The following is a 14,183-nucleotide window of genomic DNA, read 5'->3' as shown; positions in this document are numbered from 1 at the left end:
ACAAAGCAACAAGAAGGAGTGCTCTGTAAATAGCCGGTGTCATCTAAACCTCCCTGCAAACAGATCAGGATGACTGCACCTTTGCTTCAGTTGGCCACAAGGAACTAAATATTTCCATCCCTGAGCAAGTTTTATTTGAGGAAATGCAGAGGCCTGCTGCACTGATTGGGTAGTTTTGTCGGCCTTTTTCAACCCTTTAAGTGGCACAAAGCAAACCAAGGAATGCAGTGGCATATGAGCTGCATATGAGCAGATTGCTTCATGGAGGCAACTGCCCCAGGGAGCCATCTAAAGTAGGGTTGCCATATGTCAGGGAATTTCCAGACATGTCCTCTTTGGGGGATCCTACATGTCCATCTGGGGAATTTTGCATTTCAAAGCAAATGTCCTGGATTTTGGTTTTAAAATAAAAAATGTGCACAGGCAGGTCTGGTTGAGGCTCAGACTCTGGCACAGGGCAACCTGGGCTCTGGCTTTTTTTGTGTCTAAATGTTTGCCTCTCAAAATATGGCAGCCCTAATCTAAAGGAACCTCTGTGGGGCAGTTCATTTGGGCCTTCTTTCTATCCATCAAGACCACTCCCTTTAAGTCCCTCTTCTAAGCACTGTCTTCCACAAAGCATTTCTGGTCGTCTCCATAGCACTGCCCAGGGCCAGCCCAAGACATTTTGGTACCTGAGGTGAACCACAAAATGGTGTCCCCTTCCCCTGCCAGGGAAGAAGGGCTGAGTGAAGATCTACATGAGGAACAAGAGGGGAATAAAGATTTGCAGCTGGATCTGCTGTCCCTGTGGATTCTGCTGCCTGAGGCAGTTGCCTCACCTTGCCTTATCAGCGGGCCGGCCTTGGCACCGTCTCTTATGTTCCCTCTTCTATAAGCCATCACTATCCCTGGTCTTTAGCAAGCCCTTTCTTCTGCTTCCTGTCTGTTTCAGTGGCATGCATTCGCAGCTTTGCACTCAGCTTCTGGGCTGTACATCTGTGTGTTTTACAGCTATATTTGGAGCTTAAATGCTCCTAGTCTTGGCAAGTTTGCACAGGTTCCATTCTAAATGATGACTAAAAACATTCTTCCAGGAAGAGGTGATGGCTTCGTTCCCCATCTCCACTCCATTCTAGCAACTGAGAGAGGTTGGAAGCCTTTGATCATTCAGGGAAGAGCCGTAGTTTAGCAGGAGAGCAGCTGCTTTGCATGCAGAAGGTCCCAGGTTCATTCCCTGGCATCTCCACGGAGAGCTGGGAGAGGTCCCTGCCTGAAACCCTGGAGAGCAGCTGCCAGTCAGTGCAGACCAGGCTGAGCTAGATGGACCAATGCTCTAACTCGGTATAAGGCAGTTTTCTATGCTACTAGTTGCAATGTGAAACATGCTCACCTGCAAGTAAGTCCCACTGTATTCAGTGGAGCTTTCTCCCAGGTAAGTGCACATAGGATTACAGCCTTAATAGAGGTGATGGGGGAAATAATAATAATAATAATAATAATAATAATAATTTATACCCCACCCTCCCCAGCCAAGACTGGGCTCAGGGCAGCTAACACCTGATATAAAAACAAATTGATTGAAATACAACTTAAAAACAAGATTGAAATACATTAAAATATTAAAATACAGCCTCATTTCAATGGAAACTCCGGCTTGTAGGGATTCCAGCAGCCAGCATAGTCTATCCCACCTACGCAGTTAAGAGCCTAATGTACTTTATCAAATGCACAAGTACTCTTAAGTAACATGAAGAAGTGATTGTTATGGCTGCTTTTGCAGAAATTACTAATTACTAAATTACTAAAAATGTAATATGACTTATTACATTTATCCCTCACTTTCCTTTCATACAGCTTAAGGTGAGGGATATTGGATTTCTGGACAATTCCCCCATCTAGATCCTGTCCGGACCCTGACAGACTTTGACAATCAGCAAGATGACTGCATCCTTGGACTCTGCCAGTGATTTGCCTGAGTCAAGGGAGTTGGCCACTCAGGTCAGTGAACTAGGATGGGGTGAGGCAAAACCAAGGAATGAGCCTGCCTTTTGCTTCTACTATCCATAGCCTTTAAAGGAAGCGAACAGAAGGCTGTGTGGATTGGGGTGGAGGTTGGATGTAGATAAAATGGCAGCATACCTTATGCAGAGAAGCAGCTCATGTATAGGCATGATCTTATTAATACATAAGTTATCATCAGACTAGACTCAGTGCTAATGAATCCTCCATTGGACATGCAAAAATATCACTAAGCAAGAACCCTAAGCATCCTGATCTGGAAATTAAGCTCTGTGACCAAAAGCAGTGGGGCTGAGCTTCTCCAACTGTGTTTAGGATCAGAGCCTCAAACAGCACAGCCCATGTGCATGGCTACCCTTAGCCATTTTCAGGCCACTGGTGAAAAACCAGCATCGCTTCTCTGTCCTCAGTTACCCTTATCAGCCTCCCAGAGTGGCTGGGGCAATGTGGTCAGACGGGCAACATATAAATAATAAAATTATTACTGTATTATTATTCTCCATTACTGGCATTACTGTGGAAGAAGTGCTCTGCTCCTCAGCCTTCTGGAAGCAGCTTCTTTAAGAAATCCTGTGCAAACTGAGTGTGCCCAGTAGCCTCTCAGGCGTCTTCTTTTCTCCCACTCCTAAGCAATGCTTGAACCAGGAAAGAGTGGGACTGGTGTGTGTGTTTTCAAAATGTTGCTGCCCCTGTATCATAGACCAAATATGCCACCTTATGGAGAGCCTCAGCCTCATGATTTTTTTTACCCAGTTGTAAAATAGTAAATACCTGCATCCCACAGTTATACTAAACTAGAACATTGGTATTATTTACCTGAACGGCTGATTATGACACCCCCTGTGGTGCAGTGGCTAGGGGACAGCCAAGTTTAAATCTCCACCCATCCATGAAGCTTGCTTGGTGACCTTGGGTCAGTCACAGCCTGATGAAAGGAGGGCTATAAATCTCACAGATAAAATAAAATTCTGAGCCTAACCTACCTCACAAGGATGTTGTGATCACAAAAGAGAAGAGGAGAACCATGTGTGCTGTCCTGGTATGTGTGGCAACCCAGTCAGATGGGTGGGGTACAAATAACAACAGCAACAGCAACAATTGTGTGTGTGTGTGTGTGTGTGTGTGTGTGTGTGTTTTGTGCACACATCTGCTTGTCCTGTGCCTAGAAAGGACAGGTCCAAGTGGTTTTTCTGCTTTCCCCATGCTTTCTGGGCACAGGTGTGAGTTGTTTTGTGTTTGCCCCGGAGCTTTCAGCTGGAAAACACGCTCTTTGCTGCTGAATCTGAACAAACGACAATCCACGAAAAACCCAATTGCCATTTGTCCTGACTCAGTGGTAAATTGTGGGCTTTCATGGAGAAAAGCAGTGGTGTCCCTTAGTGGCATCTGTGCTTGATTGTGCGTGGGTTAATTGGACTTCTTCCGAGAAGCTGACCTGTACGGCTGCTGATCTTCCCCATGGCTCCATTCTACACAACTGCAAGGAAAACAAACTATCCTGAAATCAGCATGCTGATTCAATCCAGAGGGCAGAGGGTCTTCTATAGATTTTGCAAGGTGATTAAGCTCCCAGACCTATCCCTTGTGGGCATGGATGAAGCTGGCTAGAACTGCGATATAAGAAAACAAAGCCTGTTTACTTTCCTTGGCTTCTGGTCAAGAACACTGCAGCTGTCTCTGTTCCTCTTGGATCAGAACACTATGTACCCCCACCCCCCCAAAGAGGGACATTCCCTGGGCAGCATCCCAATTGGCTCACAGTCCAGATGCTCCATCAGCTGCTCTGCACTGCCCTCTAGAGGCACCCTGATGACTTCTCTTCGTTATGCATAAGTCCTGTGTTGGGATCTTGGTTTTTCTGCTTTCATATTGTTAGGAGCTTGGCAAATAGCTTGTGGCCTCACTGGGGCCATTGATTCAAGAATGCCAAGTAGACAAAATGCCTGGGACACTGACTCCTACATTTCCACTAATCAACCCCACCCGCTCTGCATTTTGATGAGGGTGACACCTGGGCTGAGACCTGGGAAGGCAAGATCTGGGGTAACCTAGGGGGAAAGGAGGATGGAATAAGAAACGCAGGAATCTGACTTATACCTGGTAAGATCATTGGTCTTCTGAACTCACACTGACAGGCAGCAGGTCTCCAGGGTTCCAGACAGGTGAGTCTTTCCCAGTCCTACCTGAGAGTGTTGGAATTTTGCATGCAACTCAGCTTGTTGAGAAGGGTTTGCATGGGTTAAGGCAGATAAGAGTGATGAACCCCCCGCTTCCCAGATTATTCCTATACCTTTACCTTTATGCAGACTTCTCTCCATCTCTTTGATGTTTAGATTGATAACCTTAGTTTGCATCCTGTTTATACCTTCCCCTTCCCACTCCTCCTCATATATTCGCCCGACCTTGAGGTGAGAGGTTTCAGGGCCACCATTTTAGAATTCAGCAGGAAGGAGGATAGAGCAGAACTGGAATTAGTTGGCTCTGTCTATTACTGACTCTGAATCTGTCTGCCATTGGCACTACCATAGGCAGCATCTGGGGGGGGGGGAGGTCTGGGGAGCCGAGGGACCACCAAATTTTCAAGGAGGGGGCTGGGCCTCCTCAAAAATCTACACTGGCCATGCCCACACACTGCATGACATGCTCGCCTTAATTGCGCAGCTCGCGTGGCATGCCTGTGTCACTCGAGAATGCCCTGTGGTGTCTGTACAACATGTCAGCACATTGTGTGATGTGTGCACATGACATCAGCATGCCCTTAATTGCGGGGGCAAGGTAGTGCACTTGGGCACTGCTACCAGCCTCCTTGCCTTCTGCCCTAACAATCCCAAGGGATTCCAGCCTCCACCGATCTGTGCCAAAGTACGGATGCCTAAGTTCCCTGAGAGATGGCACCAGAGGTAGATTTAGGGAAGCCCAACCAGTTCAGTCTTGGGGGTGCCACAGGGGGCAATGCAACTATGATGTAGAATGGAAGGTGAGAGGTGTCGGGAGTGCTGAATTTTGGTGTCACACAGGGTGTGGCCGAAATTTGAGAAATTTGAAATTGGAGGAGTGTGCCTTTGGGGGTGGAGTTAAACCAGCAGAGAGTTACAGTGCCTGCTGTGGCTGTGATACGAGAGAGGTATGTTTTGTTGTAGCTGATGAAGGTGTCTGGTTGTGCTGCTACAGGTGCACCCTGGCACTTCTCTCTGTGCTCCTCCCAGTGGTAATTCCTCCTCTGATCACTGCTGTGGATACACGACCTGACTGTCTGTCTCCAGGCACTGCGGTCATCTGCAGGGGATTCCCACAGGGTGGGGTTGATGTTGCCAGCCTTCGTGCCATGTTTGCAGACATCTTTGTAAAGCAGAGTTGGTCTGTTAACCAGCTTGGTTCCCAAAGCCAGCTCCCTGTGGGGCATTGTTCAAATACATAAACCAATAACTCAGTTTCTATGTAGACAGGTAACGAGACATTTGCTCCAGCTAAAAACCTGGCAGTGCCCTCATTTTGTTTTAGAAGCATCCCTAGGAAATATCTCTTCTGCAACACAATAGACCTTTCTGGCAGCAGCTGTTGTAGTCTGGGCTGCATTCCAGTCTCTCTTGACATTTTGGAGCTAGCAATGTAAAATAGCGGTGGGGGGCAATCAAGGGTTGAGGGGGACAGACATATTTGAGGAATTATCTCCAGAAAGCTATCTTTAAAGGCAACAAAAGCTCAGCTGTTGTTTCTAAAGATGTCCCACACAGTATTCGCTTTGGTAGCTCTATTACCTCTTTAAAGGTCAACTGGGAGGGATGACTGAATGATTCCTTTGTTCAAAGAGAGCTGCAAACAGAGAGGGCACACACATAGGACTGGTTTGGGACATTGCTTTTTAAATGGCCCATGTAGCCTAGGGATGTTCAAGGATTTCATTCAATCCACATGCTTAAAGGAACCGTCCTGATTTGCAATTCCTAGACAAATGTATGGATAGGATGAGGTAGCACCCACTTTCAGTTTTTCTCTGAATTTTGCAATACTGTTTTTTTTAGTTTTTATTTCAAAACCAAAAAAAAAATTACAAACATCAAATTCAAAATCCACATTCATTTTCTAACATAAGCCTATTACATAGCTTACCTAAATTAAAATATATCTAATTGTTCTAGGCTTCCCTTTGCTATATGTAAGTACCATGCAATTAACAAATTATATTATAAATGATATTATAGGTTCCCATATACCCCCCACTCCCCTTCACCCATGTGTGATCTCAATATTTACTTCTTCCATCTTGTTGTGTTGTTATAATTTAATAATTATTCAATTGATTCAATTATTATTTTCTTGCTTACCCCTGCATGTTTTACACATTCTCTATTAATATTTCAATTCCAAAACCATATTTTTTCATGTATTTTGCAATACTGTTGTCAGACAAAAAAAGTACCAAAAGTCCATATAAAGCTGCAGTTAAAATGACCTTGAATGAATATTTTAGGACATGATGCACACAAAATTAGGATAAGTGTGTACAAAAATAATGCAAATATTTGTGAGGTTTAAAAATAAATCAGGTGATGCAGAAACGAGATGGGATGGAGTTAGAATGAACATGTGTGAAACTGATGACCTGAAAAAGTATATCCCTTGATAAGATGCATGCAAAGGCAGAATTTTCTACATGTCTGATTTTTTTCACCTGTCACACGGTGGATTTTATTTTCTGTTAAACAAGTTTGGAAAAATACAATAGCTGAATTTTGTTCACCGGTGAATTCAAGCAGGTCCCCCTTTTCTCCCCCCCCCGCTTACAATTTGTTTATTTAAACATTTGTCAAATATACATAATGAGTGCACAAACCTTTCAAAACAAAATTGCTGATTAAACAAAAGGAAGAAATATCCTTAATCAACTCTAAACAGAACGTAAAGGCAGGATCTCCAAGGGTGTCCTCTGCATGGAGCTAGATTCAGGCAGACAAAGGTGTCTGTGAGCATGACAGGAAGGCTGGCAACATCAGTCCTGCCAATTGGGAATCACTTGCAGATGAACACAGTGCCTAGCCCTAGAGAAAGACAGGTTGTGCGTCCATAGCAGTGACCAGAAAAGGAATGGCTGCTGAGAGGAGTGCAGAAAAAAGAAACCCCATGGTACATCTGCATTAGCACAACCATACACCTTCATCTGCCCCAGCTGCAACAAAACATGTCTCTCCTGTATTGGTCTCCACAGCCACAGCAGGTGCTGTAAGTCTCCAACAGTTTGACTTCACCCCCGAAGATGCATTCTTCCATTGTCTCTGAGACAGATGGATGACAACAACATTACATGCTCTTGTAGTCTGGAAAACCAGAGGCATCAGTGATGGGACCATTCTGATAACATTTGTGGTGGTTTTCCACTCCAGTGCATTATCTTTTTGTAACATGTTTAGGATCGCGAGGTATTTAATGCCCTAAAATCCCATGCATTCCAAGGTTTTTAGCAGTGTTATAAAACACTGCTCTCTCTCTGTGTGTTGTATTTCTCCTTGGAGTTTTTTAGCCTCATATTTAGCACCCATTTCATTATGCTAGGGAAAATCTGAGACACCTCCGTGCTTGCCCAGGAGCAGTTTTTGCAACAAATAAATAAATAAATCTGGAAGACCCAAAGGAAACCTGGCACAGTTTAAAATCAGATAATGTAGGACCAATTACTGTAACTGGAAAGTGTACTGCAGGATCTCAGTTTTGCCAACTGACAAGCAGAGGTGGTTATGAAAGCCTATTCATTAGACATCACAATACAATGGTGCATGTACCAAGGATTCTGACAATATGATTCCCACACTTACAAGGTTAGGAGCAGGATCAGAATTGAGAAAACTATGAGATGGGAGAAAGTGGAAAAGAAGGAGAAAGCAGAGATAATAAAAGGAGAGGGAGCAGTGACCATCAGTGAAATTCAAAACAATGAGATTTACTTCTAAGTAAACATACACCAGTTTGTGCTGTGAAAAGAGGGCATCATTATAGTCTACTCATCAACCAACCTGTTAGGCAAGGTGGTGTTTTGATGGGGTTTTTTTTGGAGGTGGAAGGAGAATGTGAATTAAGAGAGTGTAAATGACTTCCAGGAATTAAAATCAGTTTCCATGACACAGCATTGGCACACCACGCTGGCGGGGGAAAAATGATTCCCATGTCAGGGCTGTAGACATAGGGAAGAAATTAATCATTGATCAGAGAATGTTCTTATCACCCAAGTGGGTATGCTTCAGTTAGCATTAATGTTTGTTCAACCATAACTGAGGATTCAAACACCACGCAGGCCTTTAGAACAAGCTGTAGGAATGAATATTCCCACGGAGCAGGGAGTTTCCCCTTTTGATAAAAAGATTTTACCACTGCATTTCTCCATCTCTTTCCTTACTGGAAAAAGCCCCCCCCCTTAAAAAAAGTAGGTTTCTTGTGCAAGAGTGGCAAAACTAACTTTAATTGTGCTGGTATGCAATTGTAGGGCTGCCATACGTCTGGATTTTCCCAGACCTTGCCAGGATTTCAAAGGTGAAATTGACATCTGGGGGGGGGATTTGTGAAAGGTGGCGCTTTGTCCTGGATCTTAGGCAAGTCAACAACTTTCGGGGTGTCCTGATTTTTACTCTTTGAAAAACGGCAACCCTTTGCAATTGAGTCCCACCCACAAAATAACAGTCAGGAAGATCCCCCAGAGGGAGGATTTTAGTCTCTGGGCCAGTCTCCATCTCTCAGGCTAACCTACCTTGCAATTTTGTTGTGAGGATGAAATCGGAGAGTGGAAAGAACTCAGAGCTTTATAGAAGAAGCGTGGAATACAAATTATTTAGACTGCAATGGCATACACACTTACCTGGGGGCAAATTCCATTGTACTCACTAAGGCTTACTTCTGAGTAGACATACAGAGGACTGCGTTATTCGGTACGCATCTGCTCCCCTGACCTTTGGGACATAAAAACTTGTGACCTTAGCTACTCTCCCAGAAACTAACCTGCTGAGAGGTACAGGGCTGAATTCTTTAGCAAACGTCTGTTCTCATACCTTTATGTATGAGATCTGGATCAAGCAGCTGAGAAAAGCTGGAACGTGTCCATATAGAGCAAAGAAGAGTCAAGTCTCTTCTTCTGCCTGCCCCCTCCTCCCGCAGGGGCATGGTACCTTTAAGCAACTGCATAACAGGCATAAACATGTGATAGTAATAGCTTTCCTCTGCTTGGGACTGCAGTGATGGGGGGGGGAACACTCGCTGAAGTCTAACAATTGTCAGACAAGCCTTTAAAGACACAGGAGTCCTGCCAAGATGGCACCCCAAGCTTTGTACATTTCAGTGTTGTCTATTTTTTTTATCTCTTCCATAAAAGGGCAGGAGAAAAAACGCTTTTAATAAGAGTTTTGCAATCAACCACTCATTTATATCCCCACTTAATTTTAATCCACAGGTCTTTACATGCAGCAGAAAAGCAAGTTTGGCATTTGGTGGGCTTAGGAGATGGGGAAGGAGGGGTTCTTAAGCCTCCTTGAAGTTAAGAACGGATGAGGAGTCTGAGGAATCAGGCCAATGGCCCATCTAGTCCAGGATCCTGTTCTCACAGCAGCCAACCAGATGCCTGTGGGAAAGCCGAAAGCAGGACATGAGTGAAGCAGTACTCTGCCCACCTGTATTTCCCAGACACTAGTTTTCAGAGGCATAACCGCTGGACCGCTGACCATTAGGTCTAGTCGTGACCGACTTTGGGGTTACGGCACTCATCTCGCTTTATTGGCCAAGGGAGTCGGCATACAGCTTCTAGGTCATGTGGCCAGCATGACTAAGCCGCTTCTGGCGAACGAGAGCAGCACACGGAAATGCCGTTTACCTTCCCACCGGAGTGGTATCTATTTATCTACTTGCACTTTGACGTGCTTTCGAACTGCCAGGTTGGCAGGAGCAGGGACCGAGCAACGGGAGCTCACCCCATCACAGGGATTCGAACTGACGACCTTCTGATAGGCAAGTCCTAGGCTCTGTGGTTTAACCCACAGCGCCACCCATGTCCCTTTCAGAGTTCAAAAGTTTGGGAAAGCACTGTTCTAATTTCTCTGCCCCCTTTTACCTGATTTGGTCTCTGTTTCCTCCACGAGACTCTCCTGTCATTCAGTCCTCCTTCCCACTCTCACCCAACAAAAGCGTGAACTTGGCTCTGGAACAGGAGATGTCAATGAGATGAGCAAAGCCTCTTTGTTTGACTGCCTGTCCCCCTTGCCAGTGACTGAGGGGCCCAACCGGCCAAGGGCAGCCCATTTCATCTTTGCTGATGCCAGCTCCCCCAAGCACTGAAGACAACCTCTCGGCAGGCTTCGTCACCACAATCTTGACACCAGGCCAAAAGCTCAACACAGAGAGTCACTCAGGCCCTTGCCTTATAAAGGTTTCAGCAGAACCGATTAAAGCTTAATATTCACTGTGCAAAGATTGGGGAATTCAGCAAACAAACGAGTTCTTCTACTCGTCCCAGCATGTTAATGAGGAACATTATTATTATTATCATTTTGAAGGCGGCTGCAAAGCTGTGTGTTTTGTTTGTACTTGAACAAATTGGTTCTAGGCAGTACTATTTTTCTAGAAAAAGAGGTGCCGGAACTTGCCATGAACACCTCCCTTATTCTCTTAGAATAGCAATGGCGTCCACCTGAGAGGTGCTGGAACTGAGTTCCATTGAGTTCCAGCTGAAAAAACCCAGGTTCTAGGAGAATTACCGTATTTTTCGTCCTATAGGGCGCACCGGCCCATAGGACGCACCTCGTTTTTTTGGGGGGAAATGAATAAAAAAAATTTATTCCCCCCCCCAGCCGCGGCTGCCGCCCCAAGCCTCGCGCATGCCTGCCCAAAGCCTCGCGCGCCCGGCAGGAGGTCCCGCCGGGTGCGCAAGGCTTGCGGATAGCTTCCTGAAGCCTGGAGAGCGAGAGGGGTCAGTGCGCACCGATGGCTCTCGCTCTCCAGGCTTCAGCGAAAGCCTGCATTCGCCGCATAGGACACACACACATTTCCCCTTCATTTTTGGAGGGGGAAAAGTGCGTCCTATGGAGCAAAAAATACAGTAAGTGCACACTACACATGTTTACCACAGATTTTTCAAAGTGTTTTCATTGGAGCCACCATTATTACTTTGGGCCAGCATTTCACAGCAGAATCCTACCCAGGCCTATGCAGTGGTAAGTCCCATTCACTAAAATTGGGCTTGTTTGTCTATTTATTACTTCATTTGTATCACTTATATGTCAGCTTTCCTCAAAGGAGCTTAAGGTAGTCCATCTCCCAATTTTAGCCTGTGTAGCAGGTTAGGCTGGCCCAAGGTCACCTCAGTGAGGTTCACGGAGGAGTGGGGAATTTGAACCCGGGTCTTCCCTATCCTAACCACTACACCACACTGGAGCCCAAGGAATAGAGTCTGAGATTACAACCTTTCTTGGTTTCTGATTGTTGGCTGACTCCTTTAGCACAGTCTTGGCACATTCTCCCTGGCTCTCCTCCTATGCCTTTTGCAATAGACTGACTAAAAGTATGCAGGTGATGAGGGCCAGCACAGGAAATTCAGCACCCAAAGACACCCCCCCCCCACATCAACCTCCTCTGTCCTCCTGATCCCCTTCTCTCCCCTCCACCCCTTGTGGTTTTTTTTGCAAAGATGCTCTCCAGCATCTCACCCAATGATGCCTCACTTTGAAGGAGGATACACACAACCCATGGTTTGCCAGTTATGATGTAATGACAAGCTCTGGCTCACCCCTGGTGAACCAATGAAGGAGGACATGAGTGGAGGTGGGAGTGTGTGAGCTCACATTTTGTTCACATTACGAGAAACCATGGTTTGGCACTTTGTTCAAACCACAGGAAACACTCTTTCCAAATCTCCCTTCCTGCCCAGTGGCGAGGATTTGCAAGAAGGTGCTCTTAAGAAGAAGGTACTCTTGATCACCAGCAACTGGCATTCAGACAGATCCTGCGTTTTAATGAAATTTCTCAGAGAAATGGCTTCCACTATTAAATTTGTTAACTCTGCCAAATCTCTTTGCATGAAATAATCCAAACTGAGCTCTGTATTTATCCTGTAAAACAGATCTTTATTGTATTATGTTCTGAGTAACAGTCTGGGAGGTTCATGTAATGGATTCTCTGTCTTGGCAAAGGTGCCAGGGCTAATTTTCATCTGTCTAGGCAGATCCTTTCTCTGTTTTCCATGCACTCTGTATGCACTGTCTTCATCTTGCCCTGACCTGTTGCAAAAGGTGCAACTTGTGTGTGTGTTTAAATATGGATGCTGTAAAACCCAGAATAAAAAAGATATATGCAAGGCCCACTTTCTTTTTTAAAAGAAAAGGTCAATTCTAGTGGGCATCTACGTAAGGTAACTATGAACAGGCACATTTTTATAGTATAAATGGAACAGGTGAGTTATAATGGAAGTCCTCCTTATGTCAACAGGAACAAAGGACAGCTATATTTGATTGCAATTTTATACCCATTTACCTGGAGTAAGCCCCCTGGAACTCTATTGGGCGTACTTCTGTTGCTCAGTCCTTATTATCAGGTCCAGTACTTGTCAGAAAAAGCTGCCTATTACCATCAGATATACAGCCTGGAGGGAAGTGGTGGGAAGGATCAGAAAACAGGAACTCACAGCTGGTGGTGGCTTAGATCCATGCTAAAATCTAACTATGCCATTGTCCCGCCTGCATTGTGATTGGTTAGCAATCAAAGGTAGGGGTGGAATTCAGCGAAGAAATAAGCTCTTCTATTCATCCCAGCATGTTAATAAGGAGCATGTATCTTATTGGAGGATTTTGTTTTTGTTATGTACTGTTGTTCTCACTCTGGGCCAGCAGGGGGATACTGTAGATAGTTTTCACTCAGGTCCACATATGCAAATAAGGGATTGAAAGTGACGTTCTGTGATTGGATAGTTACAGAAAATGGTTACTGTTGCGTTCTAGTGGAGCTCTATATAAGCAGGCTGGCTGAACCCTTTAGTTCAGTTCTGTTCTGGCCTGTGAATAAACAAGAGCTGTTTGAAGAATCGCTATGTTGTCTGATATGTTCACCCAGAACTTAACAGTTTTGGTGCCAAGTACAGTAAGGACTGGCCAGGAAATTTCAGAATTAGTGATGGGTTGAGTCCAATCTCCATCTTAAGACATTTGCACCTCGTGGTGAGAAGTTCTAGTGTCAGGACCAAAGAGACTTCAGCTGTGAACACACCATACATTTAAAGCACATTCCCCCTGGCCCTGAGAATCCTGGGAACGGTAGTTTAACCCCTCACAGAGCTACAGTTCCCAGCAGCCTTAACAAACTACAGCTTCCAGGAGTCCTTTGGGGTGGGAGAATGCACTTTAAATGTCTTGAGTGTATACAGCCCTGCTATGTTGCTCAGGGGGTGGTATTGGCCAGGCACTTTTTCACAGCCCTTTCATAGAGCTGCTGTGAGAATTAAGAGGGCAGGGAAGGGCCATGCACACCATTTTATATATTGTTATGAGTTTGGGGCGTAAAGCTGTACACAGAGACTCCCCCCAACCCCTGGATCCAGTAAGTGTTAAAATCTAAGCCAGGCTAGCTCCCTGTTGAGGTGATCTCCTGGGTGATGGGCCATTCAGGAGAATAAAGGAAGTGAGTCTGTGTGAGCATCAACCGGCTGGTAGTTAGAAAAAGACAAAGGTGAGAATTGAGGGTTAAGTGATGTGAGCCAGAAGAAAAGTAGCAGAGAGAGTCAGAGGAACATTGGATTTCTGTTTGAATCCAAGGCTGTGGCTATAGGGGAAGGAAGACCCTCTTGTGGCGTTAATGCTGTGAACCCCTCCATCAGCTTGTAAAGGTAAAGGTAAAGGGACCCCTGACCATTAGGTCCAGTCGTGACCGACTCTGGGGTTGCGGCGCTCATCTTGCTTTATTGGCCGAGGGAGCCGGCATACAGCTTCCGGATCATGTGGCCAGCATGACTAAGCCACTTCTGGCGAACCAGAGCAGCGCACGGAAACGCCGTTTACCTTCCCGCTGCAGTGGTACCTATTTATCTACTTGCACTTGACGTGCTTTTGAACTGCTAGGTTGGCAGGAGCAGGGACCGAGCAACAGGAGCTCACCCCATCACGGGGATTCAAACCGCCGACCTTCTGATCGGCAAGCCCTAGGCTCTGTGGTTTAATCCACAG

The sequence above is a fragment of the Podarcis raffonei genome, chromosome 6 (genome assembly GCF_027172205.1).
Source record: "Podarcis raffonei isolate rPodRaf1 chromosome 6, rPodRaf1.pri, whole genome shotgun sequence".
In the NCBI taxonomy this organism is placed as follows: domain Eukaryota; kingdom Metazoa; phylum Chordata; class Lepidosauria; order Squamata; family Lacertidae; genus Podarcis; species Podarcis raffonei.
The sequence above is the reverse complement of the archived record's forward strand: the minus strand, read 5'-3'. Positions refer to the sequence as shown.